Source organism: Panthera leo, chromosome B1 (genome assembly GCF_018350215.1).
Source record: "Panthera leo isolate Ple1 chromosome B1, P.leo_Ple1_pat1.1, whole genome shotgun sequence".
NCBI lineage: Eukaryota > Metazoa > Chordata > Mammalia > Carnivora > Felidae > Panthera > Panthera leo.
The window spans coordinates 62681181-62702127 of record NC_056682.1 but is presented as its reverse complement, the minus strand read 5'-3'; positions in this window follow the sequence as shown (position 1 = coordinate 62702127).

The following is a 20947-nucleotide window of genomic DNA, read 5'->3' as shown; positions in this document are numbered from 1 at the left end:
CTCAGGAATGGAAGAAATGGGTACTATATGTTGGATCCCTAAAATTTTAAGAGGTATAATACTTTAATACATGAGGGGTTTCTGTTTTTGTTTTTGTTTCTTTCCAAAAGTCAAGAGGGACCAGCTGCTATCTCATTTTGGTTACCATACTTCTCTTAATACACTCTAAAATGGACAGACATTTTTTCGAGGTTTTATGTCACATTCCTGCCTCATATAAATTTAGCATAAATGAAAACTGCGTTAAAGCTTTGATTTAGTTTGAAAGTAACTGTTAGAGCAGGTAAGAATCTGGAGGCTATGAGGGCTGAGGATTAACCAGATCTGGATTATGAACAACAGAGCTAAATTGTTGTAGGTAACAAAAATCAGAAAGGGAGGGGGCTGGGGAATTGATTTTCATGAAATAATGAACACATTTTAAACTGCTTTTTTCCCCTTCATAGAGAAAATCAGACATGTTATGGAAGAAATAGCTAATCTCCACTCACATTTTGATTTTCAATGCTTTGCATAAACAAAGATAAACATTACTTGCAGAAAGGGAACCATGAACTTTGATATTCATATTTTATTTATACAACCTCTGAAATCTTTCCATGATTTGGTATTGCGGGAGGCTAAAAAATCATCACTTGTTCCAACATATGACTCAACTTCTCTTTTCTAAATCCTCATGAGGATTTCTTCTGTGGATAAAACTGGACAGCCTTTGGAGTTTCTGCCTCAGAAATGTCAAGATAGAATGTACTTGGACCTTTAGTTCAAAAATAAATACACTATATCCTGGTCTTGCTGTTCTTAGGTAAATATCATTTCTGGTGCTTACAAATGTTCTGATTCTCTACCCTTTGCTTCTTTTTACTAGACAGCCAGTGAATCAATTCAATTATAACAGGGGTTTCCAGGGTAGTGTATAACTTTAGTTTCGTGCGATTAACTTAAATCATTGAAACATTTCCTGAGGATCAGTGGTTTTTTTGTAACTTTTTTTTTAAAGTTTATTTTTATTTATTTTGAGAGGAAGCTAGAGAGAAAGCAGGGGAGGGCAGAGAGAGAGGGAGATAGAATCCTAAGCAGGCTCCGCGGTGTCAGCTGGGAGCTGTCCACGCTTTGTGTTGGGCATTTGAAATATAGGATTTTGAAACCCCACCACAAAGCTGTAAGCTAGGAACTATTGCAACATTGCTGTTGAACAGATGAAGAAATAGGCTCAGTATTTAAGCTAAATTTTTTTACCTCACAGAACTGGTAAGTGGTCAGACCAAGATTAAAACTCATGTCTGTCTGATTCCAAGTGTGTTTTTACCCTACTTTGTTTCTTTAAAAAAATTTTTTTTAATGCTTATTTATTTTGAGAGAGAGAGAGTGCATGAGCGTGAGCAGAGGAGCAGAGGGAAAGGGAGAGAGAATCCCAAGCAGGCTCTGCACTCCCAGCACAGAGCTAGGTGCGGAGCTCAAACTCATGAACCGGGAGATCATGTCCTGAGCTGAAGTCAGACGCTTAACCGACTGAGCCTACCTCATCTCTTTAGCATGACCTGGAAAGGACTGAATTCTTGATGAAACATATCTTTGTTTTATATTCCTTTGACTACTTCACATGTGCTGATCACTACACTTCTGGGTTCTGAGCACGATTTATGACCTACCCTTTAAAGATAATTTTAAAACATTTTGCAAATAAATACAAGTTCCTGTTTTATGGCTTCTTGCTATGTAGAATTACTAGGAATCCAGTTAGTTTGGTCCTGTTCCCTGTGGACATGGTGATGTTTGCCCCAGATATTATGCTTGACCCCAACATTAATGCTGTGAAGAGACACATTTCAGGATACCAGGGCACGGCCAGTAACTTAACAGCAGAACAGGGCATGTGAGGATAGAATGATGTGGCATCATAACTTCCTCCTTGCCTCTCACTTGCCCCATGGGGGCAGGGACTTCTGGGAGCCTGACCAGCTGCAGGTTCTGGTTGCAGAGGTCGTGTCTCTCTTGAAGTTGTAGTCAGGGCAAACTACAGCAAGGTAGAGTAGGGGGGTAGAAAATTAAGTATTACGGTTCCTGAAATCAGGCAGAAAATTGATGAAGACAGTGCTTTGATAAAGACACAAGCTAAGGGACACAGTCCATTAGTTTCAAGGTGGCTATCCGTGGATAGTGAGGCTTTTGCTCCTGGACATTCGTTCCTGGTCAGTCTGTCATCCTAGAAGGAAGGCTGGCAAGGAGGACCCGTGTTGCACATATTAAATTAATTAATATATGTAAAGCACTTAGAAAACTGTCTGATATACTGCAAGTGATAAAAATGGAATTGCCTTCATTATTACTCAACAATACATGACTATTATTCAAAAAAGTGTGGTTATTTCTATTCCTACTACCTTCACTGCCAGGTTAAGTTATGGGATTTGCTACTTAGAAGCTGGGACCACAGAAGAAACCCAGGTAAAAGACCCACAAGTGGGACCAGCACTTGGGGATGAGGTGAAAGCCTAGCTATTATAAGAGTGATGGTGTAATATTGGGGTAGAGATAGGATATAAATATGCCTATGTTAGATCAAGATCAGTTAGGCAAGCGCAGTTCACCTGAGTCTGCTGATGGTACTCAGTGGAGAGCAGAAATAAAGAGGCATAAAACTGGCCGGACCTCATGTAAAAAGCTATTCTTTAGTAATAATGTTAGCATCAACTATAGTCGTATTTAGATACCTTAAAAATTATTTAAATAATTATTTGTATTGTTTCTACTTGCTGTTGTGTTTAATCAGCAATATGAAGGTCATCTGATAAAATGAAAAAGAGAGACAAAACCATAATGAATTTATACCTCAAGATTTGTGAGGTCAGTGTCCAACTTGCATTGTGAAAGCTTAGTGCTTCTGAAATGTTATCGGCTAAGTGTCCATCCGGTGATGACAGTGACCGAAGATGGAGAGATTGCCCAGAAGTTCTGGGTGATTGTGCATGTCTATCTGCAGGGATTTGTCGGAGGAATGAATGCATGTTCAGAGAGGAGAGAGCACAGTGACAGGTGAGCGGCATACACTTGAACTAAAGTGCTCCAACATCAACCTATAAATAAAATCAGAGCCTCATTGGCAGCATGCAATCTGACACAGAAATGTAGTGGGAAGAAAACACTTCCCATTGCCATCGGTGCAGATAACCATGCACTTCTACTTCGTAAACTCCCTCAACACACATTTACCTACTGCAGTTGCTACAAAACAGGAAGAAATACAGTCTTTTTGTCATAATTATTTTCTACGTAATTTTTGAGAATTAAACTTAATGGCTTGGTGTCTTCAAATTGATCTGGTTGAAATCGTATTCATAGACTTAAGACTGACACATGAATAGGGTATTTAATGAATTACTAAGACATCACAGGTGATTATTAGAAGACAGAACATAACACATATGTAAAATATGTAAACCAGAAAATGACATAATGACTTTTTTGAGTAGCTGAATCAGCGGTTGATTAGCCAAATTTCATGACTTTGAATATCATAATAATACGTTCTACCTAGGGCGCCTGGGTGGCTCAGTAGGTTGAGTCCGACTTCGGCTCAGGTCATGGTATCTTGGTTTGTGAGTTTCAGCCCCACGTCTGGCTCTGTGCTGACAGCTCAGAGCCTGGAGTCTGCTTGGATTCTGTGTCTCCCTCTCTCTCTTCCCCTCCCTGCTTGTGCTCTGTCTCTCAAAAATAAATGTTAAAATAAAATAATAGTATGTTCTTCCTATTGTCCTGATTATGTGACTTACAGTTTTTCAGTGAACTCTCTGACTAAAACTGCTATTTCCTCTTACCTACATTTACACTAATATTTATTCTAGAAATTCCTTAAAAAATCAGCCCTGATACTACCAGGCACATTCCCATTCCCTGCCCTTGCAATGAAACAATCTCAAAGCAGCTGGCCATAGTCATTGGTCTACTGCTGTCCTTTGCTCCAGAAACTTCATTGCAGCTTCTCCTCTGTGTTTATTTTAAATCTTACATTTGAAGAGCAAGGTGGTGAGAAAACAGCATTGAGTCTAACCAGAGCTTTGTAGATTTGTTGCTGTGGCTTATCTGGTTACATGAACCACTGTTATGGGATTTGGGGTCTCGTGAGGGGAGATGAAAACGGTGGGTGGTGTAGCATTCTTTGCTTTAAACCTAAAATACACTTTCTTATGCATTAAATACACGGAGGTATTTCAAAGCCAAGTATGGGTGTAATTAAAGTGAGAAAACGCCAGCTTAACGTGCACACCTCCAGGTCCCAACCACCACATGTGCTCTTTGTCAATCCACGGGAGGCACCAACAGATATGCAGAGCTGACAGGCAGACATGAAAAGGAGGATTAGATGCTGGATTTTTGGTTGAGTGCTTTGCCAAGTGGAACAGGCCTGCAGGCTCCTGCCTGCACAGACGTGGTCATAGTATCTCCTCTTCCTCTTATTCACCCGTGCAGAAGTGAGAAAACGCCCCCCGGCTATCACAGCACCAGACTCTAATTGTGTAGCTGAGGCAGCCGTGAACCACCCATCCACGTGAGCTGTATGTGGCCTTCTTAGGTGCTTGGAGAACGTGCTCATTACAGACAGATGCTTTGGGATTGCAGCTCAACAAACAAACAAATGGAAAAGCCGAAAGTAATTTTTTTCCCCACTTAGGAATCATTTTCAAACCCAATATCGTCTTGAGTTTTTGCAACCTAAAATACGGTGCCCATTTCTCTTGCATTTCTACTTTTCTGTTTTCCTGATCTCCTGTCTCCCAGATACATTTTGTCTGTCACAGGCTTCCGTAACTTCCCTTTGCCTGGTGTCTGTCCTTCTCTTCTGCCTCCTCTATTTTTCTTCCTTTGCTCTCTCTCCCTTTGCCTTTCTGGACCTCTCTGGGTCATGGCCACATTTAGGCAGAAAAGAGGCTGAGAGCAAGCTGTGCAGACTGTCTTCTTCCTCCTCCTTTCCTTGGGAAGGGGCCTTCCTCAGAAGGAGTCTTCCTAGCCTCAGCCATTCCCAGGGTGGGTTGCCTTCTAGAGAACCCCCTTGACCTTCTCCACAGCCATGTAACTCCCCCAACCCTGGCCCTGACCCCAAAGAGCACAGATCCTCATTTTGGAATCTGTCCTGGCTTATCTGAAACCAGGTCCCCTGGGCGAAACAAATTTCATGAAGAGTTAGGTTGCTTCCTTCACTATTGACAAATATGAGAAACTGCAACCAGATACATTAAATACTGGGAAGGATCGGGGCACCTGAGTGGCTCAGTCAGTTAAGCTTCCGACTTTGGCTCAGGTCATGATCTCATGGTTTGTGAGTTCAAACCCCGCATCAGGCTGTGCACTGGCACTGAGAAGACTGCTTGGGATTCTCTCTCTCTCTCTCTCTCTCTCTCTCTCTCTGCCCCTCCCTGACTCAAGCTTTCTCTGTCTCAAAATAAAATAAATAAAAACTTAAAAAAAAAAAAAAAACACTGAGAAGGATGAACTCAGAAGAGCAGGAAGTGTGGTGGAAAAGAAAGAGCCCTGGACGTGGCTCAAACACCCAAGCAGCAACCTCAACTTGTTGAGTGACAGGCTCGGTGAATGGGCGGGCACCTTTCAGAACTTCCATGTTCCCCTACTTAACTAGAAGACAGTTGTTATTAAGATATTATTAAAGTTCTTTTCCTAATAATCTCCTAAATCTATGAATAGGAAATTTCCTGTAGAACGTAAGGGAAGGTCAAAATGGAAAGCACAGGAAAATCTTGAGGTTGTGATTAAAATGTGCCATGGCTCAGAAATCGCTTTCTACTGGCCATGCTATGTGACCATAGAACGTGCTGACTCATAACTGTTGGTCATGTTGCCTCTCTGAGCACAACACACGCTCAAGTCTTTAGACATACTCCCTCCACCACCACACCCTCACAGAGTGACTCCTAAGAATGTAAAGAAGCCTCTGAGTCAGACGAAGCAACCATAGGGGGAGAGGAGTCAGTGAAAACTGGTCCTGATGATGGCGTACAGGTGCTGGGGCAAGAGGGAGCAGGGCAGTGGGGCAGGAATGCTCAGCAGGAGTCAAATCTGAACTATACGGGGATGCTCTGAGTCCAACCATGCCCTGCTGATATGGGACATATCTTATCCTTTCCCCCTCTCTCCCTCGCCCTCCCTCTCATCCTCTTCTCTCCATCCCTGTCTCTACGCCTATAGTTAGCTATGCCCAGGAGCTATCAGCACCTCATTCAGTATCAGCCGCATCCAAGGTGGTTGGGGGCTAGGTAGCAGAACTCTGAGGGGATCCCGTCCCAGAACCAGGGATGTGGGAGAAAAGACAGGTAGGTAGAGGGTGCCACTACTGCCTTCATCTACTTTCTGTATTCAAAACAGACCTGCTTCTTTTTCATTTTTAAGAACCTCCTGTGAAAATGCCCACCTCTTAGAGTAAGCCTAAATAAGCTGTCTTTAAACTCCTCTCCATGGCTCAGATGGCACTTTGAAGTAGTTTTTCTGCTTAGTTATCCGAATAGTGTAGAAAAACAATGGGATTGTATGGCAAAACTATTGTGCTGTGGACATGTATGCAATTATGAGGATGTCTGTTTCCATGTTAAGTGTGTGTGCCAAATAATAGCAAGGCAGTTAAGATGCCTCTGTGGGAACATTGTGCATAATTTCTTGGGGGAAAAATCATTTCTGAATTTTAAAAAGGATATTACTTTTTTCTTGCAGGAGGTTGTTTTGCTAAAAGACAGAAGCAAGTATGAAACAGGGTCCAAGTGAGAAAAAGACGCTCCGCCTGAAGCTGCTTTGCGGTAACATGTAGCCACAAAGGTTCCTCAAGTATAAACATTCTTTGTAGAGTTCAGACCACACAAACTCTTAGTTTTAAAATATTGCAATTTATGTGAACTTCTGATAATTATTGAATGTCAAATTTTGTCCTGGTCTTCCATTCTTTTTCTCCTTCTCCTTCCCCTTCTCTTCCCCCCCCCTCCCCTCTCCCCACTCCCCCTTCCTACATCCTCTTCTCCTTCCCTTTATTTTTTATATTAAAAAATTTTTTAATGTTTACTTATTTTTGAGAGAGAGAGAGAGTGCTCGCTTCGGCAGCACATATACTAACATTGGAACGAGAGAGAGAGAGAGACAGAGCACAAGTGGGGGAAGGGGCAGAAGGAGAGAGGGAGACACAGAATCCAAAACAGACTCCAGGCTCTGAGCTGTCAGCACAGAGCTTGAACTCATGAACCGTAAGATCATGACCTGAGCTGAAGCCGGATGCTTAACCAACTGAGCCACCCAGGCGCTCCTTCCCTTTAAAGATAATCATTTGGGGTATAAGAACAGGCAAGTGCATGCTGGTTAGCTAGTGACTAAATAATTCAGGATGCAAATATTAACCTAAACTGAGAGTAGGTCTTTGCTGCTAGGAGGGAACAGTTGGTACTTCCCATTTGCTAGAAGTCACATTTAAGAGGAAGGAGCTCCTTTTATTTTTTTCTTTTCCCTCCATATGTACATACCATTGAAGAACCACTTAGCACAGTGCCTGCGTCATCATAAGTGCTCAACAAATACTATTATTAAGTCTGCTCTGGTTAATTTTGGCATCCTTTACCAGTGAGCTATAGGTGTGTGAGAGAGGGTATCACAGAATCTGCCAGGAAAATGAACTTTGGCTGTGTATCTAAGGTCTAGAAGAAATTACAACAGGACAGGATAAGCTCACGAGGGAAAAAAAATGAACATTTTGAGAACACGAGGGAAAGAAAATGAACATTCCTGTGCTCTTTCTGTGTCTCCATTTGGGTTCGGGTTGGCATGGTTTTCTCTGGAATCTCCTTTTGGAGAACCACAGTCCATTTGCTCCGACAAGCATTTATGCTCTCTGAGTTCCAAACAGCAGCTGGACTGAAGGGTGGGTGCAAGAAACAAATGGGGTGTGAAATAAAGGGGCAAAACAGTTATAGATTTGGTAGCCTGGCAAGGGCTGGAATGTTTCAAAATTGGTTTTAATGTTTTTTAATGTTCATTTATTTTTGAGGGAGAGGGAGAGAGAGAGAGAGAGGTAGAAAAAGGGCGACACAAAATCCAAAGCAGGCTCCAGGCTTTGAGCTGTCAACACAGAGCCCAATGCAGGGCTCGAACTCATGAACCATGAGATCATGACCTGAGCCTCAGTCGGACATTTAGTCAACAGAGCCACTAGGCACCCTGCGATGTTCTACCTTTTTAAAAGAACTATGATAAGCAAAAACGAACTTAAGTATGTTTACAGAACTTGTAACCAGCTTAATTTTACATAAAATAATCGAAATATTTCTTAGACACATAACTGAATAGTGAAAAATCCAGAATTGTTCTGGCTAAACCATTAAAGAAATGAATATAGAGTGGGGATTTTTTTTCTTTTTATTTACAAAATAAGGAAATGGCGAACAGAAACTTGAGTCTGTCATGGTAAGGATATGGAGTAATTCAAAGGAAAATGGGATTTCCATTTAGCATTTAGTGGCAGTTTGATACGTTTCTGTGGAATTGGATTTGGGTTTTATTTTAGAATTTTTGTCTAAGATCAGCAATTCGGTTTTCAGGAGATCTCACGGAATCAGGTCATGTCAAAACAGAGACAACTCCGAAGTGAGATGGGACAAAGTGGTGGTGGACCATGGTCCCCGGGACTCAGGTGGTAGTGATGGTGGTAATAATCATGATGATAATACTCGCGATGATACTCGCGATGATAATAATAATAGTTGGCATTGTTGGAGGAGTTACTGTGCAAAAGCACATTTCCTACTGGGTTTCCTTTCCTCTCCCTAGAAAATCTAGGGAGAGGCCCATTTCACAGATGGGATCTGTGGGAATCTAGGGAGATGGAATTTAGGGAGATGGGTCTAGGGATCTAGGGAGATGAGATCCGTGGGAATCTAGGGAGATCCCCATTTCACAGATGAGGAAACCAAAGAACAGTTAAAAATGCTGTCGATTAGGGGGTGAGTGGTAAATCATGAAGCCTATGCTTGCAGTGGCCAGTGACCAGTAGTCATTTAGCATCTCTGGGATGTGCCCTTGTAAGCCTTCTACTAATAATCTTCATTAGGATTAATGTGCATTCGCTCATTGTTTCTGTAGTTACAAATCATTTTCCCACTTTATGATCCTGGAATATTCCTTTAGATGGGGGTTTCCCAGCCTCAACACTACTGACGCTGCAGGGGAAAATTCTTTGTTGTCGTGGGCTGGCCAGTGCGTTGTAGGATGGTTGGTAGCATTGCTGGCCTCTATGCATTTAGATACAAGTAGCATTCCCCAACTGTGACAACAACCAAAAAATGTCTCCAGATGTGCCAATGACCCCCAGGGCGGGGGCAAAAGAGGCTCTAGCTGAGAAGCTATGCTTTAGAGTGTTTAGAAAAGCTTCTGAGATCATCACAAAAATGTCCCATTCAAGGTAGTTATAGGAACATCTTATATCACCTAGGTACTGGTCACCTAAAAAATTCATAGTTTTTATGAGTACTAGTGAATGGTAGTGACACTGCCCCCCTCTCATTTTAAAAAGATAAAGATAGGGGCACCTGGGTGGCTCAGTTGGTTGAGCGTCCGACTTCAACTCAGGTCATGATCTCGCGGTTCATGAGTTGGAACCCCGCGTCGGGCTCTGTGCTGACAGCTCAGAGCCTGGAGCCTGTTTTCCATTGTGTGTCTTCCTCTCTCTGCCCCTCCCCCATTTGCCCTGCCTTTCTCTCTCAAAAATAAATAACCACAAAAAATAAGATAAAGATAACTCATCCCTCCTGAAACCATTACTTCTGAGAACAGCTTTTCATTTGACATATTTTCACTGAAGCACAGTAACACCAGCGCATTGATGCTGATATGGGGTCTATCATCTATGGTATACATGGTCGTCTAGTTTTCTAAGGCTGCTATATAATAAACCACCACCAATTTGGATAGCTTAAAATGATAGCTATTTACTAAGTCACAGTTCTGGGACTAGAAGTCCAAAATCAAGGGAGAGGTGAGGCTGTGATGTCTTCAGAGCCTCTAGGGGAGGATCCCTCCTTGCCTCTTCCTAGCGTCTGGTGGTTGCTGGCAATCCTTGGCATTTCTTGGTTTGCAGATGCATCGCTTCAATCTCTGCCTTTGCAGTCTTATAGTGTTTTCCCTGGGCCTGTGTCCAAATTCTCCTCCTCTTATGAGGACACCAGTCATTGGTTAGGACCCACCCTAATCCTGTAGGACCTCATTGTAACTTGATTACATGTGCAAAGGCCCTACTTTTAGATGAGGCCATGTAAACAGGAACAAGGGATTAGGACTTGAACATATATTTTTGGAGGATCCAGTTCAATACACAACGCGTCATCTATTCCCACATAAGACAAAACGTATAAAGGATCCTTGTCGAACTATTTTTTGTTTCTCCTTCCAGCTCCATCTCTACTTTTCATGCTCTGTCCTGGACTACATCCAGGCACTCCTCTGCCTTTGGACTTGTGATTGGGTGACACCAAAGGAAGATGTCAAGGTTGGAGGTCAGGAGGAATGTGTGCCTTCTTCCCCAGGCTACCTCCATTCCTTGGCACTGAGTGTTGTCTCCATTCTTCCACCAAATACCACCAATCTTGTCAGGTGGCCCTTGCTGTACGGCTTCTCTCTCTCAGTCTGTCCCCTCACCCCAGGCTTAGGGTGGCAATAAGTGGCTCCTCTGTTTCTGGCTCTAGGGCTGCCCCATGCCTGTCGCTTTCCCTGGTTTCCCTCAAGTCTGTCTTCTACTGTCGTTAACTCTCCCCCTGAGCTAAGAGGGAGTGTGCCCTCTGGTCTCTGCCAGAGTCTGACTGCTTGCAGTAGTAAACACAGCAATAATTTGTTTAGAAATAATGTCTGTGCCTGCCTCTTTAAGTTACTGACCAGAACTATGTTCCAAATTCATATTTTTCCTACCTCTTACATGAACAGATGAAGTCTCTGACAGGTTGGCTCTGGGCCACATCAGATGAAGACATACAGTCTCTTCTGTTTAGTCTTCTGGAACAACTGTAGTAAAGAGGCACCAGCCTTTGCAGGGCAACAGTCTTCCCTCTTAAGAACAATTCACTGTTTGCATCCGTCCCCTCTTTTTTTTTTTTTTTTTTTTTTTTTGCTCATGACATCTCATTTGCCTTTGGCTGCAGCAGAGCACAGGTGAGAAAAATTGGTCTCCTTGTATTTTGGAACCAAACCAATCAAAGCTTATAAATCATTCATCAAAATGGAAAGAAACTGAATTTCTTGGTTAGCCCATAGCAGCCCAAGCCAAGTCAGGTGCCATTAACCAGCTCTCCACAGAGGGTAATGTAATGTCAGGGCGGGGCTCTGTGGCTCCCTCTCTCCCCCTGTGAATGGACATTGCTCCTTGGGGACCAGGTCTGGGCTACATCTGACCCCACTCACTGGAGTCTTGCAAAAGTACTGGTGAGTAGGAAAGAATGTCACCTTGTTGATGGTAAAGGCAGCACATAATAAATATTCACTTTCTCTTTTTTTGATTCTTTTCTCATTTTCCTACTTTTAAAAGGCAAGTGGGAGAGGGGAGCTGAGGCAGAGCGGGAGGGGAGGACTTTGGAAGGAGGAGAGAAAACATCGTAGGTCTTGGAGACGGAAGGGGGACTGGTGGGGTTGTGGAGCTTTGATGAAACTTTGTTGGCTCTGGAATGTTTGCTCATAGACTTTTGGTTTGACAGTGTCTGGGGGGCCCTGGAGTGTACCCTCCCTCCTCTTCTGCTGTCTTTTTGGCTCTGTGGAGGTATGAGGTGCTGGAAGCACCCGTCAATTCTGATTGGCAATTCTGAAGCATTGGTAGAAAAGCCTCTTTCGAACTTGGCACATCAGCCACTTTGTTCAGCACTTTAGGTCCCATCTCCTGGGGGACACAAGTTCTAGCACCTGAGGGCTTGACTTCACCATTACCTTCAATAAAGTTAGCTTAACAAGCTTTTTCATGTATGCAAATTGGTTTTATTTTATAACAACCCTGTGAGATGGAACAGCTGGGTATGGCATCTCCATTTTTAGATGAGGACATTGAGGTTTGGAGAAGTTAAATGGCTTGCCCTAGATCATGCAGCTCACGCGTGTTTCTACCAGTGCTTCAGAATAGCCAAAGATCTTTTTGGAAAGTAGGGTTTAAACGCAGGAGTTGTTTGACGATATTTGAGCCAGACATAGAAAAATCACTCCAGTTGAGAAGAACACTCAAAGGTTTTTCTTTTAAGGTAGGGTGTTTGAATCTAGAGAATAGTTGCATTTTTTAAATGAATTAGAGCTTAAAAATCATGGGGCCAACACGAGTATTCTCGTTTTACAGGTGACTATCTCTGACTCTCAGAGATGTTAAGTAATGTGTAGTAAAGAATTTGGCCTTGCCCAAAGAGAGGTCTGGCCTCTGCCCTTGATTTCTGGGAGGTGATCTATATCACACCTGATAGAATGTCTTTGTTTACAGTGGAGGCTGACCACGCCTGACAGTCTCAGGGTGGTGGCCATGCCAAAGAGATCAACCATGTGATTTAGGGTGGGGGTCATAGGTTTTCAAAGTATCAGTTGGCCTGAAGGCTGAGTTCAACCACGAAGCCAAACAATGAATCCTGTCTATGTAATGGAGCCTCAATAAAAACTCTGAATGTGGAAACTTGAGTGAGTACTCCATATATATTGTCACACATTGATGCTGAGAGGGTAACAGGTCTCCAGGAAAATGGTAACTTCACATTTGGAATCTTTCTGGACTCTGCCCTATGCATAAATTGCTTTTCTAATTTTAATTTGTATCCTTGCCCTATAATAAACTACAAGCATGACTATAGCAGCTTTCAGTGAATTCTGAGTCGTCCTCGTGAACTGTCATACTTGAGGTAGTTTTGGGAAACTCCCAAACTTGCAGTTGATGTCAGAAGCAAGGACCGTCTTTTGCGGACCTTCCCAAGATTGTAGTTGGACTCTAACTTCTTGCAGGTGGTTCCAGAAGTCTTGAGCAGACTTGGAAGCCTGTAGGACTGTGCCCTTGAACTTTGCAGTTTGGCTTACTCCAGGTGAGTAAGCTGTCCACAGTCACAAGAACCAGGTCCAGAAATGGAACTCAACTGCTTATAACACAAATACATATACTACTACATATGAAACCCCAAATGCTGTTATTTACTTATTGTGGTGTGTCCTACAGGAATGTCTCAACTAGTGAAGAAACTGCCAAATCATTTTGCAGCAACAGCAGTGACAAACAGGGCATCTAGAAAGTGGGAGACGATATGGAGGAGTCAGTGCACCAGCTAGATGAGGCTAGCGGCAAGGGGGGGAGGAACTGGGAGATCTTGGAATCGGATCAGTTGGCATATGGCAGGAAGCAAGGTGGTGGCTCCTAACACCTGACTTTATATACTTATGGGCAGTGCCTCAGGTGTGCTGAGATAGTGCTTCCATCCATCAAAAGCGGAAGTGGCTAAGCCCTCTCTAGCCTGTCATGCAAAGAGCTCTTAGGGCAAGATAGGGAAGTCAGCTTTGGATTTGAATACCCATTTCTTTTTAAAAAAAAAAAAAACATTTTTTTTAACCGTTATTTATTTTTGAGACAGAGAGGGACAGAGCATGAACGGGGGAGGGTCAGAGAGAGGGAAACACAGAATCCGAAACAGGCTCCAGGCTCCAAGCTGTCAGCACAGAGCCCGACGCGGGGCTCGAACTCACGGACCGCGAGATCATGACCTGAGCCGAAGTCGGACGCCCAACCGACTGAGCCACCCAGGCGCCCCTGAATACCCATTTTAATAGACTTCTGGCCTACGCTAAACCAGAGGGATAGGTTATGAGATTAAAGTATCACATATACCTTTTCTTTATAGATCACAAATTGTTACTGCTTTCTTCCTGAAACTTCAATATGTCAGGAAAGGAGTACAGCTGCAAGAATAACAGCGTTTCCCACCTTGAAGCTAGTGTAAGATGTATTATAGTACAGCGAAGTAATCACCTTCAACAAGTTTCTGTTCACTGTGCCCAGAAGCCCCGGGAGGTTTTGTGTTCAGTCAGGCCATCTTTTCTCTTCAAAGAAAATAACAGAAACCATCGTAATCCTCCATAAAATCTGCTATAATGTTCAGCTTAACTTTGGGGCTTTTTGATAAAGCTATCAGTTTACTTGTTTTCACCAATTCGAAGAGATAATTTTGTTCAGCAGTCTGGCTGTATTAAAAGCAAACATTTGAATGAGTTATTTGACTATATTTTTAGGTAAAGAGCATCTTAAAATGATCAAGGTGAATGGGTATGTAGTCATGGGGATTAGGGAAACAATGGAGGAAAATGGGTCACTGGGTACCCCCTTTGTACCAGCCACTTTTCCTACCTTATTTATTCTCACACCAACCTGCTAAATATGTGTTAATGTCTCTGCTTTACAGATGATAAACTGAGGCTCAGGGAATTTAACCAACTTGCCAAAGATTATAAAAAATGACAGAGACAACACTGAAACCCAGACCATTTTGCTACCATCTGTTGACCTCTCATTATTCTCTGCTCTCTGCCCGTTAGAAATATAATCAGAAATATATTACACCACCAGATCATCCCAGGGGAATATTAATTTAGGAGTGTAAGTAAGAAATTCTGAGGTAGGCTCTAAATTTATCTCTGATTTATGGTATATGTGTGTGTGTATATCTTTTCCTCTGATCTTGTCCAAATGTGTAGAATTCAAATAACTTCAACATCTATTCACTAAATATAGTTTGTCCAACCATTCCTCCTCCTTTTCCTAGGAAAGATTGATTCCAATTTAGAACCTGCTATGGATATAAATACATTCACTTATATTTCCTTTGTATGTTATATAGTTTACACCCAGAAGTGCGTTGCACTATCTTTTGAGTATAGACATAATATACTAAGTGCTTCACTTTGGAGTGGTTGCTGCTTTGTGGGATTTGCAATTATATGTATTAATTGGCAATCTAGACTGGCATGCGAGATTTGGCATAATTCTGAATAATTCTACCACCCAGATCTTAAGGGTGGTAGGTTTCACCCTTCAGTCTCCATTCCTGAACCTCACCTAACCCCTTCTCTTGCCTCATAGTCACCTAATGCACCTCATCTTGTCCTTTTGGCTGCAAAAGGATGTCTTTCTCTCAAATGATGGAGGCTTTAGTCACACAAGTATTTACTGTATGTTTCAGGACTGCTCCCCATGTAAGGGCACAACGCCGAACCCAGTGGACCCAAATCCTGCCCTTAAGGAGTTTCTGTTCTTGCGGGACATGTCCACATCAAAACTTCTATTGATGAGTATTTTAGCTGTGTTTGAGGCAATTTGATTATCTTATTATCTTTGGATGCCAAGGTAGGACACGAAGGACTTACAGGGAGTCTTTTCTTGGGGGGGAAAAAAAACCCCAAAACACTGGTAATTTAAATATCCGTCTGATGAATAATATATAAGAGATATGTATCTACCTTTCCCCCTTTCCCCTCCTCTGAGATTGATTCTTCTTCTTCTTCTTCTTCTTCTTCTTCTTCTTCTTCTTCTTCTTCTTCTTCTTCTCCACCTCCTCCTCCTCCTCCTCCTCCTCCTTCTTCTTCATTTTGAGAGAGACAGAGAGAGAGAGAGAGAGAGCACACGATTCGGGTAAGGACAAAGAAAAAGAGAGGGAGAGAGAATCCCAAGCAGGCTCTGCACTGTCAGTACAGAGCCAGATGCAGGGCCTGAACTCACAAACTGCAAGATCATGCCCTGAACTGAAGTTGGTCACTCAACCCTACTGAGCCACCTTGGTACTCCAAGATGGGTTCTCTTAACTCGCGAATAATGAATTATAGAAAGAATGTCTTACAGGGATATTTAAAATTAAACTATTTGTAAGTTTTAACATTAAAGGCTATTTTCAAATGTTTCTCATTTTTCCTTTATGTATGTACGTTATATGTTTCCTGTGGGTGGCACTGGGGATAACAGTTGTTGCTGTTTACGCAGCCAGCAAGTGAGAGAGTGGAAACTCAAACCTAACCCAATTCCATTCTAAGACTGGTGTTCAAATCTCTAAATTCTGGCTGCCTTTCTATACGTAGTTTTAACACAGCCATTACGATTGACATAAAACTTTGGAACCAGTGCTGTCTTATTTTGAAACTTGCAACGTCAAGGAAGAAGATTACAGAACAGACATTTCAATGTCACTGTCAACCTAAAGTGGAGACAACCTGATGGGGGTTTATACACATTTAAAATATATTTCTGTGGTTCACCTTAAAACTTTTTGTACTTGTAGCTAGCTGGATATCCGCAGTTCACAAGTCAAACAATACGTCAAGTAGGCCTGATGTTGCTGCTTAGAATAGCGTTCTCTTTGGAAACAACTCTTACGTTACGCTATGTTAGCATTTGGCATTACAAAAACAAACAGACGAAAAACCCAAAAACTCTGTTGCTTTAATTTTGTACTGAATTAGACATCCAGAGGCAGTTGCATGCAGACCCACTAATGCCAAATCCAAATCTTTGCATAGCTGTAAATTTCAAAGAGAGAAAGCTAAAGCCTTAGGGACAACTTAATAAATTACTATCAATTTGTTTTGTATATATCTGTGCTCTTCTAAAATCTTATTAAGAAATAAAACAATCTTTTTAAAATTGCTGTTGGCAAATTTAAAAATAATCAACAGAGGAGATTAAGTGAGGATAGGTACGTTTTCTCATATTGAGGTAGTGTTAGAACTTCTCACTGTCCTTTTATTGAGTTTGGATATTGTTAGCAGACCATTATCAACTTTATCATACCATCTGTTTCTAAATGGTTTAATTGGGGCACCTGGGTGGCTCAGTTGGTTGAGTGTCCGACTTCGGCTCAGGTCATGATCTCACGGTCTGTGAGTTCGAGCCCCGCGTCATGCTCTGTGCTGACTGCTCGGAGCCTGGAGCCTGTTTCAGATTCTGTGTCTCCCTCTCTCTGACCCTCCCCCGTTCATGCTCTGTCTCTCTCTGTCTCAAAAATAAACAAATGTTTAAAAAAAAATAAATGGTTTAATTAAAGAAACACTCTGTCTTAACTTGCCTAAAAAAGTTGCAGATTGAAAAAGGAATGGGGGCAACATATCCCACTTTTTTTTCTGGTGAAGATTACCCACACAGACGTTCAGGTAAAGGAAATTTGGCATGACTATCAAATGCCAGTGGGTGAAACAAACCAGAATGTCCACTGTCGCCTGGAATTTGCAGCAGACAGTATTGCTTTTCCATGGATTAGCGTGTGGATTGACAACATGCTCCTCTACTTTTTGCTAGCATTATACGCTGACGGTTTTATTGGACAAACCCAGACTATGAGGTGTGAGTGTACTTGTATAGTTTAATATTCTGGTCGAATGAAATGCATGATAAAAATGTTATGATAATCATGCATAACTAAACTGTGTAATAATTAGGCAACTGGTAACCAATTTCCATAAGTAAGATCATTTGTGTTAATTTACTGAGACAAACTCCATTTCTACTTTTTAAAAATCATTTTAAAAGATTGATTCTATTAATAATTATTCTCCTATTTCTTATAATATATGTAATATTTTAGCAGTATTATCTTTTCAAAAATTTTTTTTTAATGTTTATTTATTTTTGAGAGAGAAAGAGAGACAGAGTGAGCATAAGGGAGGGGCAGAGAGAAAGGGAAATAGAATCGGAAGCAGGCTCCAGGCTCTGAGTTGTCAGCAAGGATCCCAATGCGGGGCTTGAACACACAAACTGTGAGATCATGACCTGAGCGGAAGTCGGATGCTTAACTGACTGAGCCACCCAGGTGACCCTCAGCATTATTATCTTAATCAGAATGTTCACCAACAGCGAAACACATAACTGAGACACATGAAAAGAGAGAGATTCTGGACTTTCTGTCTGGGAAGGCAGGGGAAATTGATTGGTTTTATATGGAGGGGGACAGAGATGACACTTTCTGGAACAAGGAAGACTCTTTGGGGTGCTTCTTGGTATTTTCACATTCATTTGTAAAAGTTAATGGAAAACTACAAAAGTGGAAGCAGGCAACTGGGGATTCAGACCCATCCATCACACATGAAGGTTTCGTCACCCTATCAGTTAAGAACCCCAAGTAACTGAGGTCCTGGGGGAGGGCAAAAAAAAAAATCATGGAATTAGAAATAAAAGAAGGAAATTGTAAACATCAACCGGCCCCTCCCCCAAGTCTCTTGTATGTATGTATGTATATATGTATGTATGTATGTATGTATGTATTTATAAGTTTATTTATTTGTTTAATATTTATTTATTTATTTATTTTTGAGACAGAGAGAGCATGAGGGGATGGGGCAGAGAGAGAGAATCCTGATGTGGGGCTCAAACTCACCAACTGTGAGATCATGACCTGAGCCAAAACCAAGAGTTGAGTGCTTAACTGACTGAGCCACCCAGGTGCCCCAAGTCTTTAACATTTAATCATTTCAAGCTCTTCCCTTCATTTCCTTAGTCCTACAGATGGCAATCGCTTCCTGCAGTTACTACCTGTATTATGTCTCTTTTTACCCTTTAAGTTACCTTGTTAACAATTTTTCATCTACTAAACTATTCTGGAAATCAAATTCTCTCTGTTCAAACATGGGGTGTAGTTTCCGCCTTCCTTAGGCTGGACCCTAACTGATAGAGTTCTCTTATTCCATACTTTATAAGTGCAACTCTACGGGCTTCAATCTTATCGTTCTATCCTGTTTCTTAAAATTTGAGGGGGACTAAGCTGGTGAATTCCATCTTCCTAGTTATCTCAATAGGCCTCACAGCACTGTTCATTGATGAGGCTGTCTTATTTTGTGCCTTAAATATCAGAATGTAGGACTTGGGGAGCTACTGAGGAACCTCACAGAGTGTGGGGTGAGAAACAGAAAATGGGAGCAGGAAAGGGCAGGAATCACATCAGGCAGACTTGTTAGGAGCTGGTTGCAAGTTATGTACAGTGTGGTTACCATCTGTCCAGGGATGACAGCAGTGGGAATGAAAATAAAGATACTGAAACAAGTGTGAAGGAAGTGAAGAAAAAAATCTCTGTGACAGAGGACTTTAGCCAAGGGACCTGGGTCCTACTTGCCAAGCAGCTGCAGCAGGATTGAGAGTCAGCATCTAGTCTGGGCCCAAACACAAGCCGACCTCTGTGTTTGCACATAGATACTTCCTGAACAGTGTGCAAAATAGACCATCAGTAAAGCCAGAACTCAAGAGCCTAATTAATTTATGATATTTTATGATGTAGACTGTAGCACAGGGAACACACCTGAAAGCACGATTAGAAATCGGCAGAGGTAAGTTAGTTTGGAAGATTAAAGATAAGATCTGAGGAGGCAGGAGTGAGAAAAGTCCCAGAGTACAGGCACAGAGATCATGACAAACAGGCTTGTAAAGGCATTTCATTAACATGGCGTCAGGCATTTCGGAGTATTCACGAATGCTTAAAGCACTTGATAGTGTTTCCTTCCCCTTCTGTATCTAAGAAAGTCATAGGTCAAGGGAAGCCCTTCAGTGTATATTTTATATGACAGCTTGGTAATAAATCCTCTCCAAAGGTGTGCCGGCCTTCAACCACCAGCTGCCTGTATGTCTCTGCCCTGTAAGCTTCATTATTGCATTATTGATAAATAAAGGAAAAGGGGAGATAAAGATGACCTTTAACTGCATCCTTTGTGGTAACCATTTGATGCAGAATCCTTTAGTTACATAAATTCTGGTCATGAGGTGTGTTGGGGGCAGGAAACAAGAAACATGCAAAAGTAGCCGATGGGTCTGTCAAGTCCCCATCATTCATGACCCTAATAAGTCAAGCATTTGAGTCACTCAAAGTTGGAAGATTGCTTAGCTTATCCCTCTTGCCACTGGCTAGGTTTTGGCAGCAAAGTAGTGGTTTTAGACGTGCAGTGAGGAGGCCAGGGCTCTGAAGATCAGCCATCCAGTTTAGGAACGCTCAAACGCATGAGGAACATGGAAGGATTCTGGAAAACATAAAGCTCTACAAAAGCTGGGAACTATCCCAGGAAGAGGAGAGAGGCTAGTGAGTCAGGAAGCTCTGAACTGAAGTTCCCGTTCTGCTCAATGCCTTGTTTCATTCCACAAAGCACTGGTGGCCTGCCTGACGATCAGGCCTCAATTTTACTCATTCTTCCCCTGGCTTGGAGGACTGCAGCCACTCCATGGTCATTTCCTGGAATGAGCCAGGCTGCTTCCTATCTGAGGACATTTGAGACTCCTGATTCTTCTGGATAGAAGCAGGCTCCCCCTTCCCTCACTAGTCACTTTTGCCTTTGTACAGGGTTTTACCTCATCCTCTGGCTTTACATTTTATGCTACTTTCTCAGAGATGCCAGGCCTGGAGGAAAATGTATGCATTTGATAAGTATTTATAGAATGAATGAATGCTTTGTAGTGGCTGAAAGAGGTAAGGTGTATGAAGAATATAATGGAATGTTTGACAAACAGTAGGGGCTTCTGAATTACTGGTTTCTTTACTCTAAAGTTCAGGGATTTTGAAACAGTCTTAACCACACAGGAAGAGTTATCTTTAGTTGTAATCCCAATACCCATTAACCATTGAAAAGTTTTGCAATATGTATACACATATTATTATGATTCAAAACAATCCCATGAGAGACAGAAAGAGAACAGTGTTTGCTATCTCTTTTGATGGAGATTTTCTTTGTATTACCTTGCTTGGAGTCCTCTGAGCTTCTTCTATGGCCTGTTTGCCTTTTACTAATTTTAGAAAATTGCTGTCCATTATCATTTCAAATAGTTCTTCCTCTCTTCCTTTTTCTGAGACTCCGACTACCTGTTTCTTTTAGGCTATTTAATATTGTTTCACAAATATTAGATGCTCTTTTCCATTTTGACTTTCTTTTTTTCTTCATTGTGTTTCAGTTTGGATCA